We start from the raw sequence: 19,621 nt of genomic DNA, 5'->3' as shown, positions 1-19,621 counted from the left end.
TGAAATAAATTTATGTTGTCCAGAGTTTACCAGCCATTAGAAATTTGTTATTGCTCCATGAGCACATTTATACACAGGTCTTTCATAAACTAAGTGATAGAAAAACAAGTCTAAATTGTTTATATTTATTTTCTTTTTATTATTTAGTACTAGACACAACAGTACTAGACATTTCAGTTTTAATAGTGTCACTGTTTTTACATTGCCCACGAACCCAGTGTCAATTTCTTTATTCAACAGTGTTCAGGCTTCCTATTTACTTCATGTTACTTATGACCCACACTGTGCTCTCCACCAAGGTATAATCAGTTCTCTCATCTAGTGCCCAGGGTTCATTATCAATGGATATCGCCTACCCTATTGATTTGTTTTTCTATATATCACAGATGAGATTACCCAATACTTGTCCTTATCCCTCTGACTTATGGCACTCAATATTATTGCCTCCAGTCCCACCCAGGCTTCCATGAATGATTTATTTCTAATAGTAACCATACAGCATTTTATTATGTACATAGATACCACAACTTCTTTAACCATCCATCTGCTGCTGGACATTTAAGTCATTTCCATATCCTAGGTATTGTACTAAATGCTGCAATCATAATTATTTTCTTAAGTGGTATTGAGTGACAAGGAATCATTCATAAGGACCAAGAGGTAAAAAAAAAAAATCACTGCTTCCCCATTTGACATTTCAATGCAGAGCTTGAAAATACAAGAATGTGCCAAGTGACAGATGAAAGGAGTTGAGTCCCTTCGACTATTTCTGACCTATACCAGTAACATCTATACCAAATGCTTTCTGTAAGGAAGAAACATCTTGCATGTTATTCTACTAAATATGAAGAAAATAATACCATAGTTTTTATGAGAAATTTTAAAGTCAAAACAAATGTATTAAATATAACTAAGCTAGAGACCAGAAAGAGAGTACAGCGGGTACACTTGCCTTGCACATGGCTGACCTGGGCTCAATTCTCAACATCGTATATGGTCCCCCAAGTAGTTCAGGAGTAAATCTTTAGTGCAGAGTCAGGAGCAACCTCTGAGCATTTCCAGTTGTGACTCCTCCCCTGGAAGAAAAAAAACTAAGCTAGGGTTTGACTGATAGTACAGCAAGGATGGCAATATCCTTGCAAGCAGTTTCTGGATTTAATCCCCAGTACCACATGTGGTCCAGGAACATCACCAAGAGTAATCCCTGAGTGCAGAACCAGAAGTAAGCCTTCAGTATTGCAAGGTGTCACTCTTTAAAAAAAAAAAAAAAAAAACTAAGTTTGGTCCATCTTGATAGCACAGTCAGTAGGGCATTTGCTTTGCACACCACTGAGTCAGGTTCGATCTCTAATATCCCATATGGTCCCCTGAGTCTGCCAGGAGTGATTACTGAGTACAGAGCCAGGAGTGACCCTTGAATGCCATCAGGTGTGGTCCAATAAAAATATATATTAATTAATTAATTAATTAAACTAAGCTTAGGGTCAAGGAGATAATTTAGTGTTCAGGATCAAATGCCTTACATACACAGAGAAATGAGGTCAATCCCCCATGCTGCTGACTCCCCGATCAGAAGTAATCTGGAAAGCCCCTAACACCTCTAGGGTTGCCTTGGTGGTCAAGCATGGCAGGCAGAGCAGCACCTTATTAATTGCTAGATAACTGAACTACAAGCCCAGTTCCAACTAGGAGGGACCCTCAAGTTTTCTGACCACTATTTGAGAGACCACAACCCTCCCCCAAATGAAAAAGGAGTAAATAAGTTCATGTACTCAGGAATTGGACTCACAGGAAATGCACAGAGTGTCAACAGGTGTTAGCAGCTTCTCCTCTGAGAAAAGAAAGAGACTATAAATTCTCTTTTGGTTGGCCGACTGATTCTATCTGGAATAGCCTTTCCTTGATTCCAAGGATTTATAACTTGGGCTTTGCTTGTGCATATGCTCTGTGTGTACATCATTGCTGAATGGCACGTATGGATTTCTATAGAAGTATCTGCTTTCTTCTAACACTTCTGTGACATTCTAAACAAGAGTCTGCATTACTGTAACTGATAGTCTCTCTCTAGCAGAAGCCTTCAATGTTGATGTGGTCCCTCCCAGAGGGTAAAGGGGACTGAAAAGATGGTGGAGACAATGACATGAGGTGGTTAACACCGCTTTATGGATAACACTCATTTATTGCTTTGCACTGAAAGCTAAGACTGGCCTCCATGTTTGCAGTTCTGGCTATAAAGTACTCTTTTTGCTATAGTTAATTGTGATGATTGGGCCGGAGAGATAGCATGGAGGTAAGGCATTTGCCTTGCATGCAGAGGATAATGGTTCAAATCCCGGCATCCCATATGGTCCCCTGAGCCTGCCAGGAGTGATTTCTGAGCATAGAGCCAGAAGTAACCCCTGAGCGCTGCCGGGTGTGACCCCCCCAAAATTGTGATGATTATTATTTATCATAACCTGGCCAGCATTGCCTAGACAAGTATTTTTTTCAACCTGCTCATCGAACTAGTGCCTATGTACAGGTGTCAAAGGTTAAAAATTTAGGGTACATGCAAAAGTAATTTTTTCTCATACTACATGATCTCCATAGATTAAAACAGTAAGAAAAAGCTGCTGAGTTCTAATAATTCATTCGGGAGAACAATCATTTTGAAAATTGAATTAAAACATTCAATAACTCATCTCTCAGTTATAGTGAGAGACTTTTCCAAGCAGAATACACACAAGAACAGTTTTAACCTTTCAATAGCACTGAGGTGAATGAAAATTCTTCAAAGTGGGTTGAGTATATTATTCCTTCTTTTATTCTATTTTTGTATCAAAATGGAGGACTGGAGAGAAGTAAAAGAGTAGAGGGTATTGAAATACACAAATCTTTATTCAGTTGGTTGAGATAGGCTTTATGAAATAAGAGTGATTTCAGGATTATAGTTAATAGCAGAAATAAAAAACCTAACATAGGGATCCCGGTTGAAGCTGATAATTCAAGAGTAAGATGTCATGATTTTTTATAATTTTTTATCCATTCAAATCAGAAGCTTGGATTTGGCCTAGAAATACCTTTTTTAATGATTCTGCAAAATCCTTCTTATGCCAAAACTCCTGACTGTCACCATTTGCTATAAATGATGTATGTCTTTTACTACAACATATTGCAACAATATCAGCAACAAGGCAAATATTTTTCTCCTAAACTCTCAAGATTCAGTTAATTTACACATCTCTCCTGAGGTTGAACCTACAGATATCTGAAAAATTCAAAGATGAAAGGAATTTAGAGAGGAATAGCATAAAAATTAGCTTTGTTTTAACTCCAAAAGATATCTTGACAAAGGAAGAAATTAATTTTAATTAAACTAAAAATTCATCAATAGAGGAAAAACTTGAAAGAAGAAAATCATCTTTTGGTCCTAAAATCTAGACTAAAAAAAATCTCAATGTCTGTAATTTGCTGTTATTCCATATACAGATTTGAAGAGTATGTTTAGCGTGAAATGTCAAAAAGGACTATGTTGAATTTGCTATTCAATCACCTTATTTTGTAGATATGAAAAAGTACAACTCTCCTAAGAGTAAACAGGATTCCACAACCACTGAGTAAGAGCTGATATCTGAGTTTTCCTTCTAAATTAATCTTTGTGCTGTATAAAAGATAGTCCTCAGAGAAAATAACTAATTGTCATCTCCTAAACACTTTTCATTGAAGAAAAAACTACTAAGCAAGGACATAGAAATTTGATCAAGTTGCTTCAATAATGTTTTCTTTTTTCCTGGGTAATGTCTTGCCCTCAGTTCATTTGATAATAAATTAATTAGTCAAACAAGTTTCTCAAACTTCCTTTAAAAACGTAGTTCACTTCTCTGAAGCAAATAAATACAAATGCACATCCATTGTTTTTTTTCAATCTCACAAGCAAAATATATTCCTCTCTCTTTCACAGAAATGTATGAAATTGAAATCTCTTCCATTAATTTTGTCAACAACTTTATACACAATCTATAGTTCACACAAAAAATAAGTTTCGTTTAATTGTCTGCTTCTACACAATTACTAAATATACATCCTCACACATACAAATTTCTAATAGTGAATGAAGAGGGGGGTATATAGTCAGAAATTCTGCAAAACTCCAAGAGGTAGGGAAATCAAAAGTTTAATAGCTTTTGCATATTGGAATTTGCTGTATCTTATGAACAAATATTTATGGAAACATAATCAAGACTTTTCAAACTTCCTGTTTCCTTTTTAACATTCTCTTCCAATGCTGTCATAATAATTTAGCATTACATGTAGTTTTTTACCTTACCTCTCATTTTAAAAACATCTGAATGTATATAAACTATAGAGAGAGATTAATATAGTTGAGTTTTTTACATTTGTTAGTTCTGATCAATGCAAACACTGAAACCACTAAAACAGCAAAATGAAGGCAGTCTATGAATTTTAATCACAGGAAATCCTGTACAGCAACCAAGGCACTGAAACTGTACAAATCGCACCATTTTTCAAATTGCTTTAACAGTTAGTCTAAGCATGTTTTTAAAAATCTCCAATAAGAGTGAAATTATGATATTTATGAAATACAAATATTAAAAGTGGCATGAATTGCATCCTCTATGTAATACAGAAATAATTTCTTTCACTATAAACTGGTGATTATATATTAGATTTTGGCTTTTCTCAAGCACTATAATTCCTTCCAAGCTTCTGTCACAAATATATGCCCTCTCCCACAATTAATTTTTTCTCTAGTTCTCATGTTTTTCTTTGAATTCATAAAAAATATCAAAAAAATATTGCTGTAAGCTAGGGAATTCATAGAAACTGACAGATAATTAAGAATGTTGAAGAAAACCTGAACCTAAGTTATTCTTCGATCTTCCATTTCATTTGTTCAGTTATTCATAATTAGTGACCCATTGGATTCTGAAATGTCCGTATTATAATAGATATGTCAATAGCTTATCTGTTTGACCATGTTGGTTGTCCCAAGAGAAATATCTGCGGAGGCACTAGAGACATAACTAGAAGGCTTAAGCACATACTTTGCATGCAGGAAGCCCACACTTGATCCCCCAAACTGCAAGGTCCACCAAGAACTACCAGAACACCAGAACTACCTGAACACAATGTTGAGAGTAGTCCCAGAACCACCAAGTGTGGCCCCCAAACAAATAATAATTAAAAAACAGTAATAAAAGTGAAAGAAAGATCTACTGAGCTAAAAGTCTTTAGCCAGGTTTATATGTTTCCTTCACTTTATACAAATTAAACTTGGCCAAGGGGACATTTCACTCCTTAAAGAGTGCTTTAACTTCTTTGCAATCTGAAGATGAATAACCCTACCTTTGTATCTAAATTCTTGCCTCTGGATCTTCCTATTTTATAACTTGATTGGTATCCTCACTTTTTAAGTTATTTATTTATTTATTTTAGTACTTTTTTTGAATTACAAGCTTTCACAGTTATAGTGTCCTCATTTTTAAATCTTAATTGACCCAGTTATTTGAACATTCATATTTTTGCTTTCCTTTTCTTTGAGGATAATTTTGTAGCCTTTGTCTTTCATTATCTATACCAATAATACTCAATCAAGATAATTTTGCACTCCTACAATTTCACTGGGAGATGTCTGAAGATAATCTTGATCATTACAAATAATGGTAGCTCAGACTTCATTTCAGAAAATTTTCATCATTGTCCCTTTATTACTATATTACATTTGTTGTATTTTACTTGAAAATGTATCATCCTTCTAATGTCTGTATCTTTGATAAATGCCCTTCAAAACTATTACCTTTCTAACATTTATGTTTGCTAAAAATTCTTTGTTTGCCTCCTGTTTTACTAATTTGTTTTTTCTCTTAGCAAGTTATTCAGTATCCATTGAATTTATTTCTTGTAAGAATTATTTTTCAGAAAAAATGCAGACATGTCAAAAACTAATCAAAACTTATAGTTCATATTTTATATATAGGAAAGTATATATAGGGAATATATGCTTTCCTTTCATAAGAAACTCTGTGTATGCCAATTATTGAGTATTGACATATAGATGTCAAGCTTGGCATATCTCAAATTGACAATACAACCTCTAGTAAAATATAGCACAAAAGAAAACTGAATCAGCTCAAACTGGTTCTGTTCAATCCTCTCTTCCTTCTTTCTTTCAAACGTTCCTCTTCTTCCTTCTTTCCTTTCTTTTGTGTGTGTGTTTTGTTTTGTTTTGTTTTTAAGGTCACACCAGAAGTGCTTAGAAATTTGCTTCTGGTTCTATGCTCAGGAATCTTTCCTGGCAGAGCTTAGAGGACCATATGCTCTGCTGATGATCAGATTGGGTTGGTTGCATGCAAAGCAAGTACACTACTCACTGTTATAACTCCTTCCTTGCTGCTGTGATTTGTTGTGTAGAATGGCGGCTATCTTACAGATACAGAAGTATCCCCAGGGGAATGCCTTCTCCATGCACAGCTTTCCACTGGCGATGGCAAAATATCAACATCAAACAAGAAAACCTTTAAAATTTTGTAGTTCTAAAACTATTCATTTACGGAAGTCAAGAAACACTTAAGAGCTGGTCAGCCTGAAGTCTCATGAATCCAATTTCCATGTTCTTTGAAAATCTTTGGTAAGGACCATTATACCTTTACATGGCAGGTGTCATGACTAATTTCAGGGGTATTCCTCTTATAGAAATGACATCATTCTAGTTATCATTGGGATTTTTTTCCTCCTTTGGTCTATCTTTCATATTTTGGTATGTCACATGTCAAAAAGATTGAAAGAATAGTGTGAATTGTAACTCTGCCTCTTGACTACCAATTTATCCAAATGCACTGTCCTATCATTCAAAATGTCCTGGAGTTCTCAAACTTCAGTATTACAATAGACACCTAGTATTTGGCCCCGGTGTTAATCTCTTCTATTTCACCCCCTTCCATTTCCTTTGCTGGGTTTGTAGTTGGTGCTAACATGTGCCCTGGGAGAAAGACAATGGACACCTAGAATTTGATTCTGGTTTTGATCTGTTCAGTTTCACCCTCTTCCATATCCCTCAGTGGGTTTGTAATTTCCAGTATTGATGTTAGCATGTGCTCTGGGAAAATGAGCTCTTTGTGGTTTATATGTCAGTCATCAGGGTTCCACAGGTTCCAGACAAAAGAGGTGAGAGAAGTCACAGGCTCACTCATTGTGACCCAGACAGCAGCAAGATGCTTTTGTCCAGCTCATTCCTTACCAGATGTGGTATGTTTTCTTTCTAATGTTAAAACCTTGTTTAAATTATCCAAATTAGGCAATCTGCTGTCATTGGATATTTTCCTTACACAACAGAAAAATTCATACACCATACCTATGCCATCAGGAATCCAGAAACATCTCACGTTCAACCCCAACAGCCAGTTACTATTCATAAAGCTGTTCAACACCCTCAGGTCACTTATGAATTCCTTAAGCTATTCAGGAATTGAACAGCTTTGAGACCTTTGGGTCCCTGTTATAGTACAGAGCCAAGTATTGTGTTACAAGTGCAAAAATTAATTATAGCAATTAGGCAGGGAGGGAGGTGTCAGACCAGTTCACAGTTCCTGGAAGAGTTAAGTTACCACACTTGGATTACACGAATATTGTTGTAGTAAACTTTAAGGCTACATTGAGACCCCAGATACCTACATATTTATTTCTTTGGTAATTATTAAATGCTGAACTGCTAAAAGAAAACACACAAAAATATACTATTTTAATTTGCATCGAGGCCCAATCAGTCCCCTCTCTGTTGTATTGCTTAATGAAAATCATCTGACATTGGTCATATTAAAATTATTTAAAATACACACTGGGCTAAAAATATGCTAATCCAAAGTGTTTTGTAATCCCTTTACAATGTAGACAATGTTTTTACCTAAGCACATTCTCTTCTTTCACATCTAGAAAAGACACAAGCTAAGCGACCAGGTGCTAAACGATTCAGGAAGTGCAACAAAAGTTCAGTGAAGAAATCAGTCCCAGGGGCATAGTAGTGGAAATGCTTTATGAAGCAGTCAGGCCTGGTGTGGAACTTTGCAAGATAGGTGAGCTATGGAGACTGGTTGGAAAGAAGTAGCACTGTGATTAGAGAAACAGCATCTACCAAGACATTGGAGCCAAGAACTATATAAGATAGTCACAAGATGCAATTCCAGATTCAACGGGCTACTCAATGAGAATAGAGTTTATGCTTAAAGAGTATAGAAAGTGCACAAATTCAGTGCATTTCAGGGGTGTCTGTGAAATGCATCTTCAATGGCAAGGCTGCACTCCCTGTGAAATGCAAACCTCAGTGAAAGGGTCACACTGAGCAGAATTGTGGGTGTGAAGACAAGTGAGGACTGAGAGATGAGCAGCTGAGGCTGGCAAGAAACAGAGTAGATCCAAAAAAAAGTTGAAGTGGATCAGGACTTGAATTTGATCAGCTGAGGAACCCGCATACTCTTTATTCACATATGAATGTGAACGTCAAGTATTTACACTTGCATAGTGTTTTAGGACTCCAAAAGTAATTGGGTAATATTCAGAAAAGAGACAATGTCAGACTAAATTAAGCTGAATGCATCGAAGGAAAATTAAGTGGAAAGTGATCAATGCAATTTTAAAAGTAATAGGGTTATAGTACTGATTAGTTAGTGAGGAGTAGGAACTTTTACTTTCATAAAACTCTTGCTCATATTATATACAATGACTTATGATATAAAGATGAATGTATAAGTAATAAATAAAAATACTTTATTCATATTTTAAAAGAAATTGAAATATTTTCATGGATACTAAGGCATTGTTCTTACTGTATATAATGGATAAATCAGCCCTAATTAAAGAAAGTAATTTGGAAGGATAGTAGAATCTCTAAAAGAACTGAAAACAGTAAAAGAGAAATGAAGGGGTAGAGTGATATTATTGCAGGTAGGGTGCTGGGGTTGTATGCATTTGATCTGAGTTTAATCCCTGGTACCATATATGATCCATATAAGGATCGCCAGGAGTTTTCCCTGAATACAGAACCAGTAGTAAGTCCTGAGCATTGCTGGGTGTTGTCCAAAAACCAGAGAGAGAAAAAGAAACCCAAGGGTGGTTAAGTAACGAAAAGTGTCTTCCTTAAAACCAGAAGCTAGTAGTGTTAGACTTAGTGCCACCGGTACTGAGTGATGTCCCAGAAGCTGTTGTTTTTGGAATCACCACCAACACAACAACTGGTGTGCTCTCCACCGGATATGTTTAAGCACCACCATTAAAATAACTGCAAGCATCAGAGTCAAGGGTGTAACTATCAGTAGCACCTGTGTGAGCACCTTAAAGTGTGGAACGCAGAGAGCACACCACCCTAGGGATAAACCACCTGAGCACCACATCTAAAGAGAGTAATCTGGTGAACACATGTACACACACAGCTTTCAAAAATAATTGGGGCCTAAGAAATAGTACAATGGGTCCAATGATTGCCTAGCATGATGCTGACTCAAGTCAATCCCCAGCATCCATATAGTCCCCTGAGCACCACCAAGAGTGATTCCTGAGTGCAGAGCCAGGAATAACCCTTAAGAATCACCAGTTATGTCTAAAAGGGAGGAGCTGGGGCAATAGTAAAGTGAGTAGGTTGCTTGTTTGACACACAGCTGACTTGGATTCATGGTTGACATCCCATATGATTTCCTGGAGACCATTAGGAGTGATTTCTGAGCACAGAGCCAGGAATAATCCCCAAATACAGCTGCACATGGCCCCCAAACAAACAAAAATGTAATGGTAGGTATATATGCAACCTCTGATCATAAAAACAAGAAAGGGATGGAAATAACTAAATAGATAAATCAAAGTGAAATTAATTACAAGAAGTGATAGTTATTTTGATTTTGTACTTTCAGATCTCAAAATGCATCCAGGAGACCTGAGTTCAATGCCCAGAACCACATAATTTACTGAGCACCACCACATTCCCCTAGCAATAGTCTTTGAACACCAACAGATTAGCCTCTAAACCAAAAACAAACAACCTCCATAAAGGTAATTTAAAACATAGCACCTGAAACTCAATAGGATTTGAAAATAAATAGCATTACTATTTTATTAAAAAAGATGCATGTAAAAACTTCCCTACAGAAAGTGGATTATGAGGAAGAGCTAGACATTAACTCGAAAGGTTTGAGTATCCACGAGTATCACACTAGAGCCAATGCCAAATAGTAATTAAAAATGCATAATTTTGCATATTAAAATATTTTCAATGCATACGTAATATATGGTAGGTTCCAGGTGCTATTCATATGTTAACAATGGATAAGCCAATTATTTTTTTGTTTTGGTTTTGGGGCCACATCCGGTTACTCTTGGCGATGCGCTGAGAAATTGCTCCTGGCTTGGGGGACCAAATGGGATGCCGGGGGATTGAACCATGATCTATCTTAGGTTAGCGCCCGGATAAGCCAATCTTGATACAAATTAAATATTATCTTGAAGTCAAAAATAATTTTAAATGGTAACGGGGTGTATAAGTTATCACATGGTTCAGGGTATAAAGAGGAAGAGCAATCAGCAGCACCTGTAGAGGTAGTAGATCTGGTCCTCTAAGGGTGGTTGCTGGTATTGAGATTGAAATTGAAGATATATTTTCTTTTCAAATAGAACTTTAGGGATGAAAGAGAGTACAAGGGGGTAAGTTTTTCTCTTGCAATAGAACAGATCCTAGTTGAAATCTCCATAACCATAAATGGTCTTCTGAGCATCTCTGGGAGTGATTTTTCTGAGCACAGAGCAAGGACTTAGCCCTAAGCACTGCCGAGTGTGAGCCCAAAACAACAATAATAATAACAATAATAATAAATGTAATAGAAATGGCATAATCATTAAAGTTGAAAATATCAACGACATCATTTTTATTCTTCTTGTGTCCTCTACAAGAACTAACCAACATACACACACAAACATAAGTTCACATATTATAAAACATTTCTAAATAGCTCTATCCAGTGACATTCTCTGAATGAAAATACACAGATTTTATGGAAGGAAACAATCCAGTAACTCATCAACCAAAAGTAAGAACAGTAACTCAGCAAAGCAAAAGTTACAGTACATTTATGGTCAAGGAATGAACAGATGAAAACTATGGATTTTTTTTTTCATCTCAAGAAAAAAGATTCTTGTTGGAAAAATACTATTTTGACTGTATATACAGTCAAAATCATTGCCCCTGGTTTTGTTGAGGCAAGTACAGATGATGGCAGTTGTATTTACTATTTATTATGAAAGGCTTCTTTTCTGTAGTAACATTTTCTTCAAGAAAATTACCACTGATGAGGCTTGCGACACATTTCCCCAGAGACTTCGGATGCTAGGTATTTCAGTGCAATTGCAGTAACCTACTCAGAAACAGATGGATTTGTGAATGATTGATGGATGAACAGTGAGGTGGTTGTTTAAGGTCAGTCATCTGAATCATGCCTTGGGAGAGTTCCCATGGAGTTACATAGGATGAAAATCTGGGCCAGTATTCACATGCCTGATTATTGAAGTAAGAACAGCTGCATTTATTTCAACATTCTCAGCCTCACACATATATACATGCCAGTGAAGCTTAAAGGTTAAAATGTAAGAGGAAAATCACAAGTGGGATAATAAGAAAGTAGAACTGCAGGGAGAAGGAGGGGAGAAACTCTAGAAAACAAAACACAGGCCTCGGCTAGGCAAGAAGATTAGATTGAATAAATTACTAATACATACTACAGAGAACAAGGAAAGAAAATGTGAAAAGTTGTGAGATGTAGAGGAAGAAATGAGAAGTTCTAATATGAGTCAGGTAAAATTTCAAGAATAAAATATAGGGGTGAAGGGAAAGTACAGTGGGTAGGGTAGTTGCCTTGCATACTGCCAACTCAGTTCAATCCCTGGCACCATATATGTTCCCTGAGCTCCACCAGGATTAATCCCTGATCACAAAACCAGAAGTCATCCCTGACTACAGCAAGTATGGCCCAAATGCAAAAAAGAAAAAAAGTATTCGTAAGACCTAGTGTAGCAGGGTAAGGTGCTTGCCTTGCAAGACTGACCTGGACTCAATCCCCAGCATCACATCTGCCATGAGTAACTCCTGAGAACAGAGATAGGAGTAAGTCCTGAACACTGCTGTGCATGACCCAATAGGAAAAAAAGAAAAAGAAAAAATATAAAAATGTAAAATGAAATAAGAGAAAAAATTGAATCAGAGAAACAGTGCAGTGGTAGGGTACCTCGCTTATACAGTCATACCCATGTTCTATCCCTGGCATCACATATGGTTTCATGAGCCCTGCCAGAGTGATTCCTGAGCAGTGCTAGGTGTGTCCTCAAAAAATAGTAATAAAAAAAATAGTAATAAAGAATAGATCTATTACATTGTACATAGATAAGGATGTGATTGTTGAGTATTTTCTTCTATAATCAGCTATGTGTTAATGCACAGAGAATACTAAGAGTATTAACAAAAGTAAAGTACAATTATTTTTAATTATTGAACTAGGGGATCTGGAGAGAGAGTACAGTGATTAAGTTTCTTGTCTTGTATGAAGCCTACCCAGGTTCAATCTCTGACATTACATATAGTCCCCTGTGCCCACAAGTATGATTTCTGAGTTTCAAGCCAAGAGTAAACCCTGACCATCACCATGTGTGTCCTCCAAAAATATTCAAAGTAGTATCAACTTTAAGGACAGAGAAAATATCTCAGAAACATCTTTTTTTTAATTTTTTTATTTTGAATTATGAGAACAAAAGATGCAAAGAAAGAGGACAAGGTAAAGTTACAGTGGAAGGACAATCACCCATAACATAATTCTCAGAAGAAGTCCCCTTGCTGATATCTTAACTTTGAACTTTCAGCCAAAGAAAGTTAAGATAAATAAAACAGAATCCATGTGCAATTACTTTTTCCCTCAAGTCCCCAGATTGTAGCACATTATAATATTTCTTAACAGCACACAAGGAAATTTAAAGCCATAAAATTTACGTAACTCCTTAAACATTAGAGGCATAGTATTTTTTACATTTCCATGTACATACATATTAGCTAAGTTAACCTCAAATTTTAAGTGGGTACGTTTTAAGGATTAGAGTCAAAGGAGTAAAAACAGTAAAAACGGTGTTAGAGTGGCAATTGTTGTTTGCATAGGCCCACCAAAATATGAGAGGCATGGAAAGGAATAACCTTGGCCTAAATACAAAGAGATCCTACCCCTGAAGTTTCCTGGCATAAGACCAGCTCTAGGCCTCAGGCAAGTTTTCGTCCGATCCAAGACATTGTCCGTAGTGCCAACACACTTTTCACACAGTCTCTGTTGTTGATATCATGTTTCTGTATTAAAGATTCTGGAATCTGCATGTCCTACATTGAAGTCATGATGTGGAGTGTCTTCTCGTTTCACCTCACCATGAAAGGGCAATGCAGGAAGCCCTGTCCTGTAAGCAGGTTGTTGTTGTTAAGTCTTCTCAGTGTTAAGGGAAGTCTCTTTTCAGCAGGACGATGTCTGAGCAGTGGTAGGGTCTTCCGTGGTAGAGGATTGCTTCCAGGTGATGTTATAGACAAACCTCACAATTAAGGGGCAATACAGCAAGCCCTGTCCAGTAAGCAGGTCATTGTTCTTGTTGTCTTCTCAGTGTTAAGGGGTGTCTCTTTTGAGTAGATCGATGTCAGAGCAGCTGTAGGGTCTTCGCTGGTACAGGAATGCCTCCAGGTGATGTTATAGACAACCTTGGATGAGAAACATCTTAAGAAAACCTAGACCATCCATAATTAGTCAGCAGACTTCTTGAGCTCACTAGTAGGATAGCTTCAAGAAAAACAAGAGCTTATACTCTCATAGAAAATGAAGAACATGAATATCTTCATTTTCTTCAAGGGTGAAATGGTGTATCAAACAAAAGTTCTCTTTGCAAAAAGAAATTATAATCAGGATATTTAGGTAATTTGAAAACCTGAGAAACCCCTAGTGGGAAAACTTGTTAAAAAGAGGGAAGGAAGGAAGGAAGGAAGGAAGGAAGGAAGGAAGGAAGGAAGGAAGGAAGGAAGGAAGGAAGGAAGGAAGGAAGGAAGGAAGGAAGGAAGGAAGGAAGGAAGGAAGGAAGGAAGGAAGGAAGGAAGGAAATTTAATTAGATAAACTCAATAGTGAAGAGAAGGGTAGTTTCATTCTTTACTAAGAAACAAAGTAGGCTAGAGGGCCAAGACAGAGGTCATGATGGTTGTCTTGTATATGGTTGACCCCAGTTCTACTACCCCAGCACCACCTGATTCTCTAGAATGTTTGGCAGAGGCCTGAAGGAACCTAAGCGTCTCCAGATTTGGCTTTGGAACACAGATCCAAAAAGCAATAAATGAATAAAACAGAGAAAGAAACATTTATTGTAGTATATATTTCTAAACAGTAGAATATAATCAATGATAAAAACAATATATATAATCAATAATATAAATGCTGAAAGTGTGTAGAGACTAAGATGGGATAGTATGGGATGAAGGCAGAAGGCAGGACTTAGTTTGACCTTAATCTTCTGTCCAATATCCATGTGATCTTGGGCAAATACTTAAGCTGAACTTTGCTTTCCAAAGCAACAGAATTGAGACAAAAAAAATGTCATTATCTTGCTACTTCATTATCATTAAATTATTGCTTATTGTGAGAGTCTGAAATAAAATATGTAACATAATTAAATGCTTGTATCAGTACCTGACATGTAGAGAAATGATTATTAATGTGGTGGAGGAAGCTATGGCAGTTTTTATATTGTGAAACCTCTTGAATTTGAGAAATGAATGAGTCAAAATAAAACAGTAAGAAGGTCAAGAAAAACAGAGGGAAATGAACAAAACCTAAGGGACCAAACCAGGCAGATGAGGTTTAAGGGGCCTCGGGTGAAACACAGGAAGACTGGCTAGGGAATGCTTATTTCCTTGGTATCCATTTCCTCCTAGTTTTTCATGTCCCTCCAGGATATCTTGCTGGAAGTCAACAGTTACCATGAGAGAACATCTGTATCCAAAAACAGCTGTATATGCATTTGTCTCAGTAAAAAAAAAAAATACTTTTCAAAGTTTGGACATTAATGCTGTGTGTCACCGGTAATATCATAAGAAATCCAGAGAGAAAAATGTGATCTGTGCAATTAGCAGCCCTCGGGCAATAAAGTTTCTCTTTTAGAGAATGTCAAAATACTGATGCTGGAAGCAGAGTCCCTTGCCAGAGCAAATACCTAAATTCACATTGTTTCTGGCTACACAATTCAGACACATAAACACATATGCATATATATACATATACATATACTATGGCACAAATTATGCCCCTGATCCATATACATACACACCTTCCAAATATTTGCATTCAAATATATACCACATGCACACCAAAAGCATCACATATACATCACATACAGGAACCTTTGTATACAAGTCATAGACGTGTGCACATCAAATACATGTTCTCACAATAAATTAATGTATATATCATATGAGTGCATGGTTCGTAGTCATGCATTTCATCATTTATGCACAAAGTTCAAAAATGTGCATACATGGCATATTTGTGCAAAATGTCTGTTTATATAAAAATCCACCTATGTATGTTGGTGGCACATGTACATAGCACAGACATTTACACAATGCACATGAAAAACATGTCTACAATTATGTGAACATAGCCATTAACAATTAAATATCATTACTCTCAGATTTGCTTTAATTCTATGTTTACATTTCTTGTACTCTTCCCAATTTTGTTGTTGTTATTTGGGGTGGAGGGGCACCCCGGGTGGTGCTCAGGTCTTACTCCTGGCACTAACTAAGCTCAAGAATCACTCCTGAGTGGTATAGGGATGCCAAGAATCAAACCCAGGTTGGCCATCTGCAAGGCAAGCACCCTATCTACTGTATTTCAGCTCTGACCCCTCTTACCAATTTATAAACATGAAAATCAGCCTAATCAATGTTGAATTTATTTTTAGAAATTAAGTATATTCTTAAGGGGTTATATTATTCAAATAGTATGCTATCATTGAATCTATCTTGAGTAATGAATTCATTTGTGCACCTTGAGAATATGGTGATTGTAATTTTATAACTATAAAATATGCTCTCTCTAAACAGACAATGAAACGTTGTATTACATTATTATGTTATGCTTATGGTAAAAATATAGTTATGTAATAAAAAACACATTTTTATGTAAACCATTGAATACTATTAAATTTGAATAGGAAATCTTTGGCACAAAGAAATCAACACTTGTAGAACATACCACAACATCTTTCTGAATTAACTGATTGTTTTTATGCTCATATACAGCATTCCTTGCTTTTCTAAGATTTTTCCAAGCCAATCATAAAACTAAAATAGTTGAACTTTTTGCCTCTTTTTACTACTTCTCTTGGTAGTATAGTTGAATACAAAGCTACATATAGATTTTTGCTATATTTCCCTGGATTTTGTGTGGGAAAACTTGTTCAAATGCATGTACTGGCAAGAGGGGAGGTGGAAAATGATTGAGTAATCCAGAGGGTCAGCCCTCTTAAGAGAGTATATAGTCTTGGAAACCTTTGTTTAAATTTCTGAACAATTTATAAAATGTGTAGAAGATTGGAAGGTTGCATCTATGCCAAGAGTCTTTCTCCTAACAAAAGAATACTTATATGGAATTAATAAATTTAACTATAATGTTACATAAAAGGAGAAGTAGCTCATCAAACACAAAATGAAATCTAAGAGTTGAATGTAAAACATCAATTGAGAACTTTCTTTTTAAAAAAGCCCTCAAGAGGCAATAGTCTTAAGAATTAAGATACTTGGCCTGCATGTTGCCAACCCCAGGTCTATCCATGACACCACATAGTCTCCCCTAGGACCACTGAGTGGGTCAGGTAATCTCCACACTTGGCTTATGAAACCATTTCAATGCCTAGTCAATTTACAGATTCATGCCTATAGATTTCTCTAATAGCTAAATCAATTTTTTTCTAAATTTATTGTGGTGAAGTTTCAGGATTTTCTTTCCAATTTGTTCCCATCTTTCACAAAAAATAAACAGTAAATAACTCCTGCATTCCCATACAAACCCTCATATACAACATATATAAGTGTAGAGGTGACCCAGACCTTTGCAAAACATATAAATAATATATTTTAGATCAATGAAACAGATTCACCAAGTAACAATGTCATTAGACTTATTATAATTTTTTTTTTGGTTTTTGGGCCACACCTGGAGACACTCAGGGGCTACTCCTGGCTATGTGCTCAGAAATCGCTCCTGGCTTGGGGGACCATATGGGATGCCGGGGAATGGAACCGCAGTCTGTCTTAGGCTAGCACTGGCAATGCAGACGCCTTACCACTTGCGCCACTGCTCTGGCCCCATTATAAAAATATTTTTTAATCTTGCTAAAAATGTTTTAGGTCATTTACTATGATAGAATTGTCCATTAGTGTAACAATATATGCCAAGATTCAAGGAATATATTTATTCCTTTGGGATATTAAGAAGCTTCAAAGAGGTCTACTCCAAAAACCATCATAACTATGACAGTATCTAAATGTTTTAAAGAAGTTTATTCCCAAATAGCAACCACATATGGGCAACTTAAAAACAAAGGACATCACGGTGCTTGAGTTCCACCAGTTTCTACTCTGACTTGGAGAGGAACAGGGGGAGGGAATTAGGTGGGGGGGGGGGAGAGCGGCAATCAAACCAAACAAGTTCAAAAGAAAACCTTTCTGCTTCCAGTGACTGGCTGCCCTCCCAATTATTAATGAAGAAAGACTCCCTTTTTTTCATTTCCTAATGATGTCCACAGCAAACTGGCTACGTACAACAGAGTATTTAAGTGAACTATTTCAAGGGCATTCATCATAAGTGGATACAGAGAGAACAGACTCCTGTTTCAGTTTCAAGGTTTAAATGTCAAACACCTGGAGACATAATTACTCAACCTTAAAATCATTCTCTGCGTTCATGGTTCTGGTTCAGAGCAAGTCAAACTAGTAAGTAAAGTTCAAGATGCTGTTTGGGCTGGGGGACGAAGAGTACAGATGGAGTGTGGGAGGGCAACAAGGAGAGGTCTGTGATTATGTTCTTAACCCAAAAGCACACTTGCTCCATTACATTATAGCAAGGATTCACATACTGAAAAGCTATATTCATATGTAACTTGGATGGGAAGAACAATGGACCCCCTATGTGCAGAAAGTGCTCTGACTGAAAAGTAATATTATCAAAAAATTTGCATGAAGGATTATTTAGTAAAACCAGAATTCCTTAGCATCAACAAACTTCTAGAACAGGAAAGACATTTGCCCTTTATTTCAAATGCACTTAAAAAAGACAGTCCTCGTCCTAATTGTTTTACCTCTCCAAGTAATATTCTTCCATCATGGATCACTGTGTTCCTTAACAAATTCTGAATATAAGTAAAGAAATAATGCAAAATGGAGAATAAGAGTCATCAGAATCATTCCATGTACTTTCAGATGTTCCTGATTTTAAAATGCTTCAGAATTCTGAAGGACAGAACTCAGATACCCCTGAATATATTGATACTATGCTCAGCTGACCAAATTCTCAATTGCCTAAACTCCTTAGTATCTTCTAACACAAAATTTCAACTGTGAAATTGAGTCATTTGCATTTCTATTGATCATGTGGCAGAATTTTTGTTGTGCTTGTATAATAATTCTAACTGGAAAACAGTCCAGAGAAGCTGGAGGCATCCTTTTTAATACATTGAGGGTAGCTCATTACATTCAACTGCCTTGCACTGGAAGATGTGGGTGTGACTAAGAATAAATGGGAGAAAAGTCCAAATGAAGTTGTTCATTAAAAAATGGTGACCTGGGCCCAGAGAGATAACACAGCGGCGTTTGCCTTGCAAGCAGCCGATCCAGGACCAAAGGTGGTTGGTTCGAATCCCGGTGTCCCATACGGTCCCCCGTGCCTGCCAGGAGCTATTTCTGAGCAGACAGCCAGGAGTAACCCCTGAGCACCGCCGGGTGTGGCCCAAAAGCCAAAAAAACAAAAACAATGGTGACCATGGGGAGGAAGGACACTTGGGATATTGGCCATGGGAATGTTGCAGTAGTTAAATCAAAAAGAAAAGAAAAGATAAGGCCTCACAATTCTTACCACAGGCTGTGTTCTTTACACTGACTGTATAGAAAGAGGAGGTACAGTAAATGCACCCCATATACACCTCAACTCAGGTCTTTTGCCTGGTCTGTATTGTGAATTGGGGGACAAAAAAATTGGTGACCAGGGGCTAGAGAGATAGCATGGAGGTAAGGCATTTCCCTTGCATGCAGAAGGACGGTGGTTTGAATCCCGGCATACCATAAGGTCCCCGGAGCCTGCCAGGAGCAATTTCTGAGCGTAGAGCCAGGAGTAACCCCTGAGCGCTGCAGGGTGTGACCCAAAAAAAAAAAATTTAAAAATGGTGACCAGCAAATCAAACTGGAAGCATTCCTAGACCTACAATTTTATCTAACCATAAAGATTCTAAATGCTAATAAATATATCTGCATATGTATTCAAGATACTTATAAATTCCTTTTGCTTATTTAAAAATATCTAACCAAAC

At 36.8% G+C, this 19,621-nt stretch overlaps 1 non-coding gene across 1 annotated transcript; it reads left to right on the top strand.

Moving 5' to 3' along the window:
* Nucleotides 1-19,153: 19,153 nt before the first annotated feature.
* On the top strand, nt 19,154-19,286 carry LOC126014703 (small nucleolar RNA SNORA51). The gene has a single exon (XR_007497704.1). It is a non-coding gene; the product is annotated as a small nucleolar RNA SNORA51 (small nucleolar RNA).
* The last annotated feature ends 335 nt before the right edge of the window (nt 19,287-19,621 follow it).

Source organism: Suncus etruscus, chromosome 7 (assembly GCF_024139225.1).
Source record: "Suncus etruscus isolate mSunEtr1 chromosome 7, mSunEtr1.pri.cur, whole genome shotgun sequence".
In the NCBI taxonomy this organism is placed as follows: Eukaryota; Metazoa; Chordata; class Mammalia; order Eulipotyphla; family Soricidae; genus Suncus; species Suncus etruscus.
This window is presented reverse-complemented; position numbering and strand designations above follow the sequence as displayed.